The sequence below is a fragment of the Tenrec ecaudatus genome, chromosome 14 (genome assembly GCF_050624435.1).
Source record: "Tenrec ecaudatus isolate mTenEca1 chromosome 14, mTenEca1.hap1, whole genome shotgun sequence".
NCBI lineage: Eukaryota > Metazoa > Chordata > Mammalia > Afrosoricida > Tenrecidae > Tenrec > Tenrec ecaudatus.
In genome coordinates, this window is record NC_134543.1 from 124670499 (window position 1) to 124688421 (window position 17923).

The 17923-nt window shown below is 50.4% G+C and overlaps 1 pseudogene; it reads right to left on the reverse strand.

Moving 5' to 3' along the window:
- Positions 1-17037: 17037 nt before the first annotated feature.
- LOC142426768 (transmembrane protein 138-like) lies at positions 17038-17709 on the reverse strand (annotated as a pseudogene).
- Positions 17710-17923: the final 214 nt, after the last annotated feature.

A 17923-nucleotide genomic window follows, 5' to 3' on the forward strand; every position in this document is an offset into this window, starting at 1 on the left:
TCCCCTGAATTGGAGGAAAGGGTGGGATTGGGAAAGCAGACATTACACACTCAGGCCCTTGCTGTACAGGGTGACTCATTCTCCTTGGCCAGCATGCATCCTCCGTGCTTGTCAGCTCATTGCATGATTCCACTGTCCACTCAAAAAGGAGTCCAGAACCTTAGAACTCCCACCACGGTCTTCCCTTTCACTCACCTTCACAGGCTCCAGTAGACATCTAGCCGAAGAAGAGCCAGCTTCTCCCTCTGAGCTCACCTGAGCTCTCTTTCCCTCCTGCAGCACTGATGATGGAGAGCAGCCTTCCCAAACTTGAACTTGTATACACACTGCCTGTGGATCTTGTTAAAATGGAAACGCCAATACAGTGGGTCTACGGTAAATCTTAGAAGCAAGAATCCTGAGACTTCATCTCATATCCTTTATACACATCCGTAAAGACCAGGCCCTGGAAAGGAATATGGTGCTTGGTAAAGTTCAGGGGGTCTTCTGATCAAGAGGGAGACCCTCAAAGAGATGAATCAACACAGTGGCTGAAACGAAGGGTTCAAACCTAACAAAGCTGGTGTGGATGGCACCAGACGGGGCCATGTGTCATTCTGTGGGACATAGGGCCACCGTGGGTTGGAACCTACTTGAAAGCACCAGTCCACACGCCAAACTCTGACTAGCCGGTCCCCAAACTCACACCTTAGTCTTCGCGAGTTAGAGCCAAAAGGAAGAGCCCGAAGTCGGGCTGTGCAGAAACAGATCTGGGTGCTTTTGTCAGAGAGACCTGTAAGATTGAAGGGAGTAGAATGAGGGAGAGGAAGAGGCCAAAAGGGGGCTTCAGCTGGTCTACCCTCAGCCCAATCCTACAAGGAGCTCTGGATCCTGAATGTACCCAGAAGGTTGTCCCATTCTGAAGCAAAGGAACCAACCAGGCTTTTGTACTGAGTGTCACTCCGTCATTAGCTGTTGGCTTCCCTGGGAGAAGGGCAGAACCTCCCAGGAAAACCTCCTAGGCATCTTGAGTGTTCATAGATCATATTTGGCCAAGGGCAGTTCTCCAGAAAATGCAGCTGTGGATCATCAGCATCCGACACCCACAGAGGATGGGATGAACCCCACTACCAACCAATGTACCCATTACTGTCAAGTCAGTTTGGACTCATGGTGACCCCACATGTATCAGAGCAGAACTGGGCTCTACAGGGTTTTAGTGGCTGATTTTTGGAAGTAGCTCTCTGGGCTTCTCTTCAGAGGCAACTCTGTGTAGACTTGAACTTCCCACCTTTCAGATAGCAGTCAAGTGCCTTAACCATAGGCACCACCCAGGGACTCCCCAGGGTCTACTAACCCAAGCCAAACCCACTGCCATTGAGTCTATTTCTACTCATAGCAACCCAATAGGGGGGCTTTGAGATGTTGCCTCTTTCTGGGAGTAGACGGCTTCATCTTTCTCTGGTGGGTTTGAACCACAAGCCTTGTAATGAGCAGCCTATTGCCTGCCCCACAGCACCACCAGGGCTTCTTTAAAACCCATTCAACTGCCCTGTGTTAGTCCAGGTGGACTAGAGAAACAAATCCAGAGACACTCATATATGTATAAGAAAGAGCTTTCTATCAAAGAATAATTGTATATTAAGAAAACATCCCAGCCCAGTCCAGATCAAGTCCACAAGTCCGATATTAATCCGTACGTCCAACACTAGTCTATAAATTCCTGTTCAGACTCATGCAGTGCGTGCAATGATGTCAGATGCAGGCAGAGCACAGGCTGGTGGGTGAGAAGTCCTGTGGATCCAACGGTAGGGAAAACATCTCTGTAATGGGCATTTCCACATGGCTCCTCCATGCTCTGAGGGTCTCAGCAGCAGGAAAGTGAAACAGAGAGAGTGTGGCCCGCCTCCTGGGAGGAGAGGAAGTTCCCAGAATCCTCAGGAGAAGGCCATGCCCATCAGGAGGTATCATCAGGCTGTGACCTGATTGACAGGCTAAACCCCACCCCTTCACTCTTAAGACCCTCAAGTTGACATTAGATTATGTAACTACCACATGCCCCATCACTACTTATCTTCACATCAGAGATTTTTCCCAATGGTGTGTGTGTGTGTGTGTGTGTGTGTGTGTGTGTCTATCTTGCCACCATGCTGTACAACCATCACCACTCTGCTTTCAGATTTCTCTACCGCCCTTAACAGGAACTCAGTGCCCCTGAGCCAAGAGTCTCTCCCCTCCCCTCCTGCTCCTGATAATAACGATTGAGATTGCATTCTTAAAGTTATGTACATATGCATAGGCAGGATCCCTGGTGGTATAGTGGTTATACATTGGCGTGTGATCCACATGGTCAGCAGTTCAAAACCACCAGCAGCTCCAAGGGGAAAAGACAGAGCTTTCCACTCCTGTAAGCAGTTACAGTGTCAGAAACCCAAGGAGTTGCTGTAAATCAGCATTGACTCGATGGCAGTGTGCACACGAACCTAGAAAAATAGGAGAGAATTAGAAATACATCTGCTAAACCCTTCACAACCGTGATTTAGGTTGACAGGCTGCTGTTTGTTCCATATTTTCCTAGAGTGGCTACGATGGACACGCGTGAATATAAAGCAACGATCAAAGACATCGCCGATGCCCGCTCAGAGTCTGAGCAGCGTATCCATTCAATAATGAACTCATTTAATAATAAGTAATAACGGATGACAAGGATGACCATACACAGTTCTGTGGGCTTCCAAGTCACGTTCACAATGCGCTGCTCCTGGCAAGGACATGGCTCTGAGATGCAGATTTGAATAAAGAGAAATTATAGACTCATCAGTATGGTTTTAAGTTTGAATCTACCTTATTTTTTCCAATTCTTTAAACATCACTTACCTACACAGCAAATGCCCTGTCATGAGAATACCCATCCGTGGATGCCCGGATTAGCGATGTGAAATGTCAGGCCAGGTCTTGGCAGGGGGTCAAGGGAAAACCCAGAGCTGATTCCTGCTGGGTTCACTAAGACTACCCGGCCCATCTTGGCCCCATAAACAGTTTTCATTTCCAAGGGTTTGTTTGTTTGTTATTGTTTTGCACTGCCTGTTTAAGTAATCAAGGTCTCTGAGATGAATGGCTTGGTTTATAGGAATTAATGACTTGTCAAAAATAACGCCCCCCCCCCCCGCCCCTCCAGGCTTGGCGCTGCAGCTTGGAGCAGCAGAATGCTCCTTCGGAAAACTAAAGAGGTGACGGGCTCTCGGCTCACGTCTCAGGAGAGGCTTCAGGCCCTCGGGAGGACGCAGGATGCTGGGAGGCGGCGGTGAGACAAGGCTCCCTGATTCGCTGTGTGATTACAGCTTCTGAGCAGGCTGCGGCCAGTCCTGTTCAAGAGGCAAGGCACAGGCACCAAGTTCAGAGTTCTTGGCCCTCCAGAAGATCACAGGGTCCCTCCTAGTCCTAACAGGTGGCTCCCGGGACTTGCAAACGGTAGGTAGCATGCCTGGCAGTCAGCAGAATAAGGTCTTGGCAATGCCCTCTGGAGAAGCCAGCACTGGAATCCCTGTGCTGCACAACTCTGCCTTGGCACCTCGTAGTGACCCATAGGCACCTGGAGCCAGCCAGCGGCACAGAAGTCAGTGTCAACTGTTTGGGCTTTCATCCCAGCAGTCTGGGTTTCATGGTTCCCAACCTTGCTTGGTTCCCTCTTAGAATCGCCTTCGAGGAATTTTTTTTTTTTTTATGCTGCCATCAGGGCCCTTGGGAGTGGTTGAGTTGATTCCGACTCTCAGTGAGCCCGTGCAGACACAACTGCCCCACTGGGTTTTCTTGGGTGTCGCCTTTAAAGGAGCAGAGAGCCAGGTCCTTCTGCAGCGAAAGTTTGAACCGCCAGCCTCTCGGTTAACTGCTCCGTCACCAGGACTCTTGACCACAGCCGTCCTGTAGAGGCCTTTATTTGCTTGGTCAGAGGAAGGTGGGTTCTTCTGTAAAAGCTACTCCAGGTGAGTCTAACCTGCAGGCATTGAGATCAAGGAGCGCTTGTAAGCTCAGGCTTCTGGAAGTCCCAGCCCCCGACACCCGAGGGCTTCTCAGACCGAGGAGGAGACATAGGGGGACTGGCCTTCCTAGCAGGGCGGGAGGCTGCCTGAGCCAAGTGGAATGGTCCCTCTCTGCCCCAGTGGACTTTCCACCCAAGGTCTCCTGCTGCTTCTTAACTGGCCAATTGACTTCCCCCTAAAGAGGCCTCACCAAGGTGGGATGCCTTTGTCTCCTGTGAGGAGCGGCTAGTTGGAACATTTAGATGAAAGGACAAGGGGACCAGCCCCCCCCCCAACCCCTTCCTTCGTCGGTCAGAGGGCTCTTCCCCCTCTTTCCCCTGGTCACTCAAGGTGGGAGGTGGGCTGGACAGTCCAGAAGCCACAGCACCTGCCAGCCCAGGGGTGAATTTGCTTTCACAAGACTCTAGTCTCCTGGTGCCGTAGTGTTTACATGTTGGCCTGCCAACCACAAGGTCAGCAGTTTGAAACCAGCAGCCACTCCTAGGGGAAAAGATGGGGCTTTCAACTCCTGTAAAGAGTTACAGTCTCTGAAAAGCAGAGGCCAGTTCTGTAGGACAGGGTCGCTGTGAGTCAGAATGGACTCAATGGTACTGCGTTTGGTTCGTTTTGTCTAGGTTGTTTTAGGGCCTCCTCTTCAAAAGCTTTAACAACAAAAAATGTAACCAGGTCTTTCGCGATTGGAGGAGGAGGCAAGCTGGTCTCACAGAAAACTCTCCTGAAAGGGCGAGAGGAAGAGCCAATCAGATGAGTTCCTTACGAGTTTAGGGGATTATGAGAAGGACTGAGAGAGGGAGCAGGGGGGATTGACACCTGATGGATCAGAATTCTAAACATTTGACTATGGTTCATGACTGTATCACCACCCTCTAGTGTCTTTAGAGACAACCAAACGATTTAAATTAGAGACATCAGAAAAGTTCTCAATTGCCTTTCAATTAGATTTAGGAATCCTGGAGGGACAGTTACCAGCTTCCAGGTGGGTGGTTCAAACCTACCAGCTGCTCCATGGGAGAAAGCTGTGATGGCCCGAGTCTGCACGGATTGACAGCCTTGGAAGCCAATGGGCCACCCTCCTCTGTGCCCCAGGGCCCACCCCCACCCCCACTCCCACCCCTCACCCCGGGAGTAGGAGTTGAAGCCATGGCAACCAGCGGGTGTTTGGTGCAAGTATATCCGGATGTTACTTCGAAAGGTAAAAGCCTGAGTATGAAAGCTAACACCCAGACCAGGGAGCGCGTCTCTTCAAGAACACTAAGCCCTGCCATCCAGGCGGTGGGAAGATGCTCCTGCAAACATCTTGCAGTGCAGTGCCCGGCACAGGCGGGCAGGTGCTCGCTAATGATGGGCTCTCCCAGCCCCTCCCACATCCATCCTTTCCTGAGTGGGTCCCTGGAACAGAATTCTAGCCTAACGGAATGACACAGAACCGAACTCCTTGAGTGGACAGTGCCCTGGAAGCCTCTAGATGGGAGGGTTGGTGGACAGCCGACAACTCCTAAATCTGGCTTAGGGGCCGTTCTGACCTGGTGGGGAGCATACCTCCACACATCCAGCCTACTTGGGCACCAGCGTTCCTGGCAAGAGCAGATCCCAGTGGCTTCCCTTTGACAGGCGACCAGCTCCGGTGACCTCAGTAGCTGTGCCTCCATCAGCTACCACCCCAGTCCCTGACTTGCCCTGACTTTCAGGACCCGCTGGGGCCAAGCCCTAGGGATTGCGGTTGTGGAGGGGGTGGTGAGTCGCTGATGGACAATCCAAGAACTATGTCTGTCCTGTGGCCTGGATGGAGTGGACGTCCAGATGCAGGCAATTTTTTGACTTTGATGTGAACAGAATTACAAAGAAGCATTAAAAAAAAAGCCTATGATTTTGGAATGAAACCCTGCCAATGCTGTCTGATCCCAGCCCTGGGTCTGTCTAAACAGAAGCACTTGAGAAACCAAATTCCTTCACACAGCTGACATGACCTAGGAGACTGCTTCCTACTGAGCACAGCCCCTTCCTGCCCCCACCTCATCTACAACCTTCCCCCCCTCAGCCTCCCTTAGTACCACAGGCCCTTCAGGCTTCTCGAACCTCCCAGCCTTTGCTTGGAGGAGTTCATGAGGCCTGGTAGCCGGCCCTCCCAGCCCACGCTCTGCCTTGCCAACTCCTGCGGTTGATCTCCTGACTGCCACTGTCCTCTCTCAGTGTTTCAGTCGGTCGTGGCTTACTGCCGAAATAATACTAACCCACTGCTGGTGGGTTCACATTGCCTGTTGCTAGTCTACCTCTGAGACTTTAACCCTTGCGCCACCAAACTCAATAAAACCCCCATTCCTTGATGATGGCAACAAATGTACACCTCTGCTTGACACGATGGATGGATGGATGGATGGATGGATGGATGGATGGATGGTGATTAGAGTTGTATGAGCCCCCAATTAAATGATTTTAAACAAACAACCCCTTCTTGCCGTGGAGTCGATTCTAACTCAGTCACCTTGTGGGTGAGAGCAGAGCTGCTGTGGAGGCCCCCAAGGCTGGAGATCCTCACAGAAGCGCCGGCCTCCTCTCAGAGCAGCTGGTGGGTTCTCCTCTGTCTGTCTATCAGGCACCACTGCTCGGAGCTGCCACCGTCCTCTCTCCAAGACCCTTGTGACCCACGTTCTGTCTGGTTTTTTAGTTGTTTCAGGTAGAAGGATAAAGGCAGGTCCTGTTAGTCTAGTTTGGTCGCTTGCGAAGTCCGTTCCATCATTTTCATCCACTGTCTGCCACATCCGAAGCACCAGCGTTGGCCACTCGGGAAGCAAAAATGGTGTTCCAGGCAAAGGCTCCTTGCTCAACTTCAACCACAACCACACAAGAGCATCTCCCCAAGTGCCTTGGGGGCTTTCAGACAAGTGCTTTCTGAGCATTCCTGCGTCTGCTCCCAGAACACTAGAAAGACATCGACTCCAGGGGGGAGATTTCCAAAAGACTGGTCGCGTGACTGATCAAGGACGTTCTTAACTGAAATGTTCTCTTACTTTAAACCATGAGTGTGTGGTGAAGGGTGTGGCCACTGCGGGTCCTGGAGAGAGCCACAACTGGTAAGGAGTGGCCTGTCCTTCGATTAGGCTGGGACACTTTTATTCCCCATCACGCAGCTCTGCCGCGCTCCCAGCCTCACCTCATCCATTCCCCATTTTCAAATTACTCACGGTGCCCTGAGCTCACCCGGCTCTTCCCTGCTCCAAGCTTTGCACCCTGGTCTTGCCGAAAATGCTTTTCTTCACCTTGACCGGAAGGGACATCCTTCCCCACCTGCTTAAGCATTTCTTCCTCCAGGAAACTGCCCTGGCTCCACCCCAGAGTTGTGGTTCCCTGTCGCTGTGGCCCTATCCGTGACACTTCCCTGCTGCGTCCGAAGGGTTTGCTTCCAAGTGCGGCCTCTCCCATCACCTTAGAACTCCTCGTGTACGGGTCCCTGCATCGCTCAAATGGCTACACACTTGGCTAATCAAGAGGTGGGAGGTTCAAATTCACCCAGCGGCATCAGAGAAAGAAGGTCCAGCAGCCTGCTTCTGGAAGTTCTCGACCTTGGAAAGCAGATGGAGCGGTCTATATGGGGCCATAGGGCATTGCAAGGAGTCGAATGGCCTCCACGGCAGCTAACAACAGGGCAGCGCTTGCACCTCCTGAAAGCAAGAGGACGCGTCGCATTGCCAACTTCAACTCATAGCGACCCCACAGAGGGCTTCCCAGGCTAACTCTTTGCAGAAGCCGCAGCTTCATTTCCTCCCAGCGGATCGCTTTTAGATTCTAGCAGTCCGGTTAGAACCGACTAAAGACTCTTCTAAATTCTGAAGACATTCTAGGGGCTGTCATTTATTCACATCTGCAACACCATGAGCATGGATGGTAGAGCCAGGCAACATGAAATCCCTAACAGCCTCAATCATTTCTCTGTTTAATACAATGTTGTCTATGGGTCCAGTGGAGAGGATCCTTCGCATCAAATTGCAATCCCTGATCTTCATCAGCAAGTGCTTCAAGGCCTGCTCTTTGCATCAAGCGGGACTGTGTCATCTGCACATTGCAGGCTATTACTAAGCCTCCCTCTAACCCTGAGGTCACGTAAGAACACATATATCGCCCAGCTTCTCTAATTATTTGCTCAGAATATAGCTTGAAGAAGTATGGGGAAGGATACAACCCTGACACACACCTTGCCTGGTTTTAAACCATATTCTGTTCAAATAACTGCCTTTTGGTCCAGGTACATGCTCCGGGGGACTCCCAAGAAGTGTCCTGGAGTTCCCATTTTCTCAAGGTCATCCATAGTTTGTTTTGACCCTGGCAGTCTAATACCTTAATATAGTAGAGTCAATAAAACACATGTAATGTCTTTCTGGTGTTCTCCATTTACTCATATCTAAAGCGGTTGAACAATATTGTAATCATATCAAAAGAATTCTAAAGTAACCACCAGCTTGGAGATGAGTCCTGGCAAATGCTCTACTGGAACTTGATTCTCAAAGATGACGGCCTTGATTCTAGTTACAAGTAACCCCCCACCCCCAGGGTGGAGAGGACCCGGTGGATAGCGCTGTTTCTATTATCGGTTGTGTCCCCCAAGTGGGATGGAGCTCCATTCTCTCCTCTCAGAGCTCATGTGGAGTGGGAAGAGTAGTCTCAGAGAGACCGAGCACCAGATGTGGGGGAGAGGGAAAGAGCAAGTTGAGGATTTCATGTCATAAAAATAACTAGCCTTCCTGATTGCCTGCTATATGCTAACGTACCATTTTAGCTCTATTACGTTTAAACTGCAAAGCTATCTTTGAAAGTAGGCATTGCCATGCCAGTTTGACAGCTGTTGTGTCAGAGGGTACTTTCTGGAGGTCGTAATGACAGAAGAGGCAGGCAGAGGAGGATCCTGCTCTCCTGACCACTCCTGGCTCTTTCCCCAACTAGTGTGTCCACTTCTCACCGTGCACCTGGAGGATAGACCTGCCCGCTCTTTCCCCAACTAGTGTGCCCACTTCTCACCGTGCACCTGGGGGATAGACCTGCCCGCTCTTTCCCCAACTAGTGTGCCCACTTCTCACCGTGCACCTGGGGGATAGACCTGCCCGCTCTTTCCCCAACTAGTGTGCCCACTTCTCACCGTGCACCTGGGGTCTACAGTGTGCCCATTTCTCACCGTGCGCCTGGGGGATAGACCTGCCCCTCAGGTAGGTGCTAATCTGATTCCGTGTGACAGCCATCTCACATGCCCTCCTGGTCCTGTGGGTGAAATTGATGCTGATGGCAGGACTACGACAGTCAGAGGGACCATGAAGGAGCTTGAAATCCACATTCCTATTTTACAGACTGGCGCACTGGTGCTCAGAAGATGGCATGTAAGTGGTCAAGACCTCAACCTCCCAACAGCTGATTCTGGGTGTCAATTGCTACTCCACGCTGTCTCGTTACCCCCCAAACCAGGGTGAGACATCATTTGCACTCAGATTCCTTGTGAGGTCAGGATACTTCCCAAGGGACGCCCAGTCAAGTAACTCTTTGGCCATCCACCCCTTCGGACACATCCCCCAGGGAGACAGAGACTCTCTGGGAGGCTGAGAGGGCGCCTCCTCTCCAGGCAGGGCCGGCCACACTCTGCTGGGACAGAACCGCCCTTGGGAACATGATCCAGAAATCACTCCTTTCTCTTATGCAGATGTGTAAACTGTGTTTTACTTCATATTTTAAAATAGAAAATCTATCTTCTCTGTGTTTTAATTTTCTCCCTGAATTTAAGTCACAAAGACCATGATAAAATGAAATTATTAAAAATAAACTCTCAGCTTTCCAAACATGCACTGCTGTCCCGTCAATCCTACCTACGCTGTTGGACAGGGAAGGGCTCCCCAGCGGGTTTCTGAGACTGTAACTCTTGAAGGGAGTAGAAAGCCTTGTTGCTCCCATTTTAAAAGAAAGGATCATTCTATGCTTTCTTTAAAAACAACAACAACCAAAAAAGCCTTTTTAATCGTGAACTGGGTGGAGATTACAGAGCAGATCAGGTTTCCATTCAACAATTTATATGCATTCTGGTTCATGTCATGGATTGCAAATCCCCGCAAGGAGACATCACATCGCGCTTCCTCTGTTTTCTATTATACTCCCTATTTCTTTCCTAACCCTTCTGGTTAAATGCTGCTCTTTTAACCTCACGTGGCTGATTATTCTGAAGGGTTCATAGCTCCCTGGTGTTCTTGTTCTATTTTTATAGACCTGTGTGTTGTCTGGCTGAAAACTGAGCCAAGGAGATGAGTTCCTTTCCAGATGTGCATTGTGACCAAGGGGCTTAGCCTGGTCTTTTTAAAAATAATTTTGAGTTCCGTTCCACATTTTTCCTACCACATTATCTAGGACAGCAGTTCTCAATCTGTGGGTGGAGACCCCTTTGGGGGTTGAACGACCCTTTCACGGGGTCGCCCGATTCATAACAGTATCAAAATGACAGGAAGTAGCAACGAAAATGGTCGGTGGGGGGTTCACCACCACATGAGGAACTGTATGAAAGGGTCAAAACATTAGGAAGGTTGAGAACCAATGCTCTGGGACCTTCTAGCGTGATCCCTTTCAGAGCTGTTGGTAATGATAGCCAGGTACCAGCTAGCTCTTCTGGTCTCAGGGTGATCGAGACTGATAGCCATGTGGTCCATAGTTATCTTGTCCAATTGTTTCCATGTATCTTCAATCTTCTTCATTCATCTTTCCTCCAGTCAGGGAGCAACTAATTGTTGCAGCTTACGTAGCCACTGATGAGCTTTTAAGGCTCCAGTTGCTACTTGGATGTCGAACATTGTCTTTCTGAACTATGCTATGCCACTTGACCCAGCAGTCCCCTCAGACTATGGTCCTGAAATACCCAGTCCAACAACTCAATGTCTCAAAGTGCTTGGTTATGCCAGAATCGTTTTCATAGCTTTCCCCCTGTCTGCTCCATCACTCAAGGATAGGTGTGTAGCAAAGATAAATACCCATGTACAAATATCTTGTGTCAAACACACACACACGCATCCTCCCTCTCCCTGTCCAGCCTACATGTCTATTGTTGCATCTCCTCATAGAGCAGCCTTATTACAGGAGTGCACAGATAACAGTCTTTACCTCCATTGCCTCTAACTCATATCCTAGTTTTTATACATATCAGATCCCTGTTCAAAGGAAGTCATTTGCATATTGAGGAAATAAACAAGTGTAGAGTCGCATTTCATTAACACCCCTCACTCACTGCCATTGAGCCCATGCTGACTCATCATGACCCCTGTGGGTTTCCAAGACTGTAACTGTTTCTGTGAGCAGAGAGCCCAGTCTTTCTCCCACAGAGCTGCTGGTGGTTCCAAACACATAAGGTCGACACCACTAGGGCACCCCAGAAAAGTTTATTTTCTCTGTGCCTCAGTTTCCCAAGGACAAAAGGTATCATGATAGGACCTCGTGCGCTGGGCTGTTGTGAGGAGTCCATAAGATAGAGTCAGAACCACCATCACTGAGTTGGATCTAATTCATAGCGGCCCTACAAGACAGAGCACCACGGCCCTGTTGGGTTTCTAAAGCTGTGGCTCTTTACAGACGCAGACTGACGCATCTTTTTCCCTGTGGAGCAGCCGATGGGCTTGTTTAACAGCTGGACATTCGAGCCACTGCCCCAGTAAGGCTCCTTCTGGAAGATAGTGTAAGTAGCAGACACAGCGTGGCGCAAAACCAGGCACTGTGTGTGAGTTATTACTGCTGATATTAACTAGCTTCTAGTAATTCTCTAGAACTGGCATTGGCAAACTGCTCTTGGCCTGTTTTACTATGACGCATGAGGTAAGAGTGGGTTTCACGTGTTTTTAAGGTTTTAAAAAAGGAAGAGGGAGAGGGAGCAGGTGCTGAAGCATCAACAGAGACCATATTTATGATGGGCCTTCTGTGGAAAACATATGCTGACCTCTGCTCCAGAAGTCCCGAATGAGAAATTCATTTCCTGCCTGTCACTTCCTCCAGGTTCCCACAAGTCAGCCGAAGGGCTATATTTCCCCTGAAGAATGAAGAGTCCACTTGGACTGGGCTCCCCTGGGCGCCCTCCCTGAACCTCCAGGCTTGGGGGTCTTATCCTCCTGGGTCTGGGCCCCTACTTCTATCCCCCAACCAGTCATTGAGCTGTGTGAGGACTCAGACCATCTGTCACTCTGTGCATCCTCTTCTACTGTATTATCCTGAACATAGCCGATGCTTAGGTAATGTTTGCCAAACTTCTGGCTCTGCCCACTCCCCTCTCTCTCCTTCACATTCGAAGAAATCTATGTGTATGAAACTGACAGCAGATAGGTCCAAAAGTATATCCCTGGAGTCTCGAAGACAGGAGGGGGTACCGAAAAAACCCCAAGAATTTATTTTTATTTTTTTCCTTCAAAGCTAAGGATTTAAATTATTTTACAAACCTTATTACCTTCAATTACTCTCTGTTACACTTAATACATCTGTCAACTCTGTGATTCCATTCTGGAAAACACTGTTCAAACTCATCTGTTTAGATGGCTGATAGCAGCTCCCTCATTTTTTTTTCCTCACCTCTTCGATGTCACCAAATCACTGCCCTTTCATGTCCCTTTTCATTCACAGAAACAAAAAGAAGTCCTACCGAGCAAGGTCAGGTAAGTAAGGTGCGTGGGGCAAGAGAGGCATTTTATTTTTTGCCCAAAACTGGTGAACTGAGCTGGCTGTGTGTGTTAGTCTGGGTACTTTAGAGAAACAAATCCACAGAAACTCATGTATAAGAAAGTTTTATGTAAAGGTTAAGTACACATCATGAAAACATCCCAACCCAGTGCTGCCCAAGTCTACAAGTCCAACATACACCCAGTAACCCAGATGTCTAATACCAATCTACAAAGTCCTCCTCCAACTCACAAAACACACGCAATGATGCCAACTGCAGGAGGAAAGCCAAGTCAGTGAATGTGTAAGCATCTCAGCACTGGCAGGGTTCTCCCACGGGTGCTCCAGGGGTAGGTCCATGCGGCTTCTTCTCAGTAATGTCTTGCAGGAAGTGAGCCTTGCCAACTAAAGCAGGGAACTGGCTAAGGCAGCTGCACCCTGGCCCAACCATCAGAAAGCAAGAGACCTGAGAACTAGAAAGGTGAGGCTCACTGAGTCATTTATTCCTCCGCCCTTCAATTAACCCCACATGTGTTTATCAGCCAGTTTGGCAAAATAAGCTAACTACTTCACTGTGCAAGCAGGTGCATTGTTGTAGTGGGAAAACCAGTCTCCCGTCTGCCATAAATCTGACCTTTTTTTTTTTTTGTCATACACTGTTACGCTATCTTTTCAGAACCTCTAAATAGAAAGCTTGATTAACAATCTGACCTGGTGGAATGAACTCCAAGTACACTATGAGTTGACGTTTTCAGCCATTCGGGAAGTTGACAGGTGTCCAGAACAAGGTTTGTCATCAGTTGACATTTCACCTTTTTTGAAATGAGAAAACCACTTGTACACTTGAGTTTTTCCCATAGTGCTGTTCTTGTAAGTTGTGTTCAACATCACAACAGTTTCTGCGGCATTTTTCCTCAGCAGGAAACAAAATTTCCCAGCCACAAGCTATTCTCTTAAATCAGCCATCACAAAAAAAAAAAAATGACATTAAAGTGAAACTGCTTTTACAAAAAAATTCAGTGTGACCAGAGGGAACCTTCCCGGGAGATGCCAGTGGGTTCAGTAACGCAGCGCAAATCGCTTGGTGCTTGCCTAAGTGGGGAAAAGGCGTGCTTTTGAAAGCTCTGCCCAGCATAATTTCGGTTTTGGGGGGTAGTCCATCAGTAAAAGTACTTCACTGGTCTCTAACAAAGCTTTTGCCCAATGCCTACACTTGCCACCCTGAACTGGCTAATCCCTATATCCCAGCTGCCTCTGAGCACCCTCTTTGATCACCAAAAGCCAACCTGGGAGGCAGCCCTGGAGGTGGTCTTGAGGACAGACAACCAAGGGAACTCTTGGCTCCAGGAAGCAAGAGTATTTGGGTACCTACGGTCCCTGGTTGTCACCGTGGGTGGACAAGGGATTCAGTGGCCATAGACTGAGGGGCTTTCAACAGGTGGCCACCAAATCCTGAAACCCAGGGAAAGCCTGAGAACAGGTTGTTGACCTTGCATTGCGTTACATGACCAAGTAGTATGCCCTCTGCCCCCTGGACACTTCAGACAGGGAGCATTGTTTTTATTTAATGCTCACAAATGTTCAACGGACTATTGATCACCAATTCCTGCCAGAGGACTAAGGCTCAGGGGATGCTTTTGGCTCACACTCACATAGGATTGAGGGCAGAGGTAAGATTTGCACCCACTGTCTGACCTGGGCCCAAGTTCACATACATTCCCCAGTTCTCACTTCCCTAACCTATGGGGCACTTTGCTTAGAGCTGGGACAACTGGAGAAGCAGGGTATCAGCACCCCTTACACTGACACATAAGACCAGATGCACAGGAGCCATGCGCTGGCCAGGGAGTTCAGGCCTGTGGACCAGTAGGCCCTGCTGGAGAAGGGCCCAGACAGGAAACCCAGGGTTGACCGGACCTGGCCTAAAGCCAGTGATAAACTCATTCCGAGGCCAGCTCTGAGGTGTGTTGAAGGAACCTGGCCTGGGGCTGGGGGTTCAGGCTCAGCTGTCCTGTCAGGTTTTGCCACCACAGACACAATGCCACTGAGTTGATCTGACCTGTAGACCAGAGTAAACTGCTCCCTGGGGCTTCTGAGGCCGTGCGGGAACAGATGAACCACCGCACAGAGTTGCTGAGGGCTCTGAAACACTGACCCTGCAGGTAGCGGCCCATGTGTGAACCACGATGCCGCTGGGGCTCCTAACTCTGTCACCCCAGCATCCCCTCAATCCTCCCCTCCTTGGACTCTGCCCTACTGGCTGGACAAAGGCTCTGACTTTGCAGGGATATAATCTACCAGAAGATGCTGCTGTTAGCACCGCGCCTGAGGATCACAACAGTTCTGGGAACATGTGGCCTGTATCCCATGACCCTTCCCCGCTATTTGTCAGCCTTGGGATTCAAAACTACAACCTAAAACACCCCTGCAGACACCAGCTTCACAAGTCGGTATCAGTCGCCGCACCAACTTTCAGGAGTGCAAACCCACGTGCACTGAAATGGAAGTGGGCCCCAGAGTGAGTGATTTTGGAAAGCTGACGACTAGGCCTTTCTTCTGAGGCACTTCGGGGCAAACCCAAACCTCTGCCCTGCATGTATTAGCCAATTACAGCACACATGGACACCCCCACGTCCTGCGGAAATAGTGGCACTTACCATGATTATTGGCGCTCTGAAGTCCCCCAATCGCTCTAGAATGGTTTTCTTTCTCCTGCTCTCCACCCTTTCCCATCTCTGAGGTCCCCTTCTCGGCACTGTCCAACGCCTGCGAGGCCTGAGGGGAACTTCGCCCACAGATGGGTAGTTCTGGGAGCTGAGCTGAGCCAGGACGCCCTGCTGACAAGTGAGCGAACACTGGTGGCGTCCTGTGTGGCTTCCCACATGCCTGCTAGGGAAAAAGACACAGGAGGCGCAGTAAAAGCAAAAACAAAAGGCAAGCAAACCCACTGCCATGGCGTGAATCCTGATTCATAGTGACCCCCAGGAGAAGCAGCTGGTGGGCCTGAACCACTGACCTTGAGCTTTGCAGTCCAACACCTACCTGACAGCACTGCCAGGACTTATCTCCCCAACTCCAAACTCACTGCCATCGAGGCCAGGCAACTCAGAGCAACCCTATCAGGCCAGCACAGAAGTGCTCCTGCAGGTTTCTGAGACTGTAACGCTTTCCAGGACTAGAAGGCCCTGTCTTTCTCCTGCAGAGTGGCCGGTGGTTTCGAACAGCTAACCTTGAGGTTAGCAGCTCCATGAATAACCTCTAAGCCACCAGGAGCCCTAGGGCTCATCTTAGCAGGTGTTTATTGAGCAATTACTTAAAGCAAGGCCCTCTGGGAGACTTCGCCGATGTCCCACCAAAGCCGAGAAGAAGGATTTAACTTGGAAGGGACACTTCCTGGGCAGAGCTGTCATGTAGTGACCTCTTAGCTGCAGCCGTTGACCCTAACTCTTTTTGTTCCTCACAACCAGAGTCAGGAGGACACAAGGAAACAAATGGCAGAGGCCAGAACAAAGAGAGCCCACAGAATTGCAAACCAGTATGAAAACCAGATGCCCTGTTGAGCTGTGGTTTGCCTAGCAATCACATCAGAGTAGCTGAGATCCCCCCATCCCCCTCCCCCTCCCTGGGTGAGCTCCCTGAGGAATGGTCTGCTGCTTCCTGGGGTCTCCCTGCTCACTCCGAAAATCCCTCAAAGGAAGCCTGAGAGCAGAAGATCCCTGCCATGTTCTGGGGCCCAGGATCACATTGACAGATGGGTCCATGGGGTCCCAGGGGTGAGCCACCGGCTTCTATGCTCCTGAGACAACAGCCTAGAAGACCCTCGGGGGCAGCTCTACGGTCGCGGGGGGCTGCCATGAGTCGGAGGGGTTGATTTTGTACATTGTAGATTGTAATCCTGATGCAACTCCCAGTTTATCATTTGCTTTTTTATCTTGTTCATGACATTGTCCTATTCTTTCTTCTCTTTAATGTCAAAACATATCTTTGTCTATAACTTCTAGGTTTATTACCTTGGTTTAAAAGATATTGCTACTCTCTAGGTCAGGGGTCCCCAAACTTGTAAACAGGGGCCAGTTCACGGTCCCTCAGACCTGTTGGAGGGCCAGACCATAGTTTAAAAAAAAACTATGAACAAATTTCTATGCACACTGCACATCTTTTTTAGCAGGGGTGGGGGTGGGAGAAAAGTCCACTTATATTGGTATCTTGGGTATCAAATCTAAGAGTCGGAGGTGTGGGCAGTCAGGCGCCCAGGATCCTCCCTCTGGGCCCGTTCAGCCAAGAGTACGTTGTGCATGGAAAGCAGGCCGAGAGGTTCCCCTGTGCCACGCACACTAAAGTACAGGCACGGAGCTCCCCGAAGTCAGAGGTTCTGAGAAGAAGATGAAGGGGTGGAGCAGGAGAGGGTGGGGAACAGGGCTGAGGTGGGCAGGAGGGACTTGAACACTTGAATGTCCAAGAGGGGAGGCTCTTCCTTCAGGAATGCTGACCACATGGGCCAACCTGCGATGGGGAGCAGCATACGGAAGGTCGGGCGCCTCCCAGGGGTCTGAAGAGGTCACCTCGACCTTGCAGGAACTCCTGGTGCAGCCAGAGCGAGTCCAGGTGGAAGCGCGGCTCCCCCAGGCGCTCGGCCGTCCTCTCGTACGAGTCACAGTACAGGCGGCCGCTAGTCTCTGAGACACAGTGTTTGCAGGCCATCGGGCCAGACGAAGCGGTCGGAGTTTTCCAGCAGTAAGTTCATCACCCAGATGCGAAGGGAGATGCTGGGGGCGAAGTACACCACTGTCAGGAGGGTGGCGCCTTTGAACTTGTGGAACAGGAGGCTGACCAGCCCCGCCTGGAAGACGATGGTGTTGAAGAACATGAGGCAGAGGATGCTGCTGCTGAAGGGAAGTGCAGCGCCCTGGAGGGTGACGAGGACCTGCTGGAGGACGGCAGCTGTTCGGAGCTCCGAGAAGGAATTGCCAAAGAGGTCAGAGGTCAGCAGTAGGAACTGCAGGAGCACCAGGCTGTAGTTACTGGTCTGGAGCATCTTCCTCCTGCCCTCTTGGGCTCCAGGGGCGCATTCCAGAGTTTTCCAGAAAACAGCTCCTGCCTCGAGCACCCACACAGAAGAGGGGGCCTGCAGTCCGAATCAGGGCTGTTTCGCGCTCTAAGGCATGGATCTCAAAGAGCCATCCTCGGTTGTCATGGGGACGCCTTCCTGGCTTCCGGAAACCAGATTTCAATGCCGGAAGTGCCTAGAG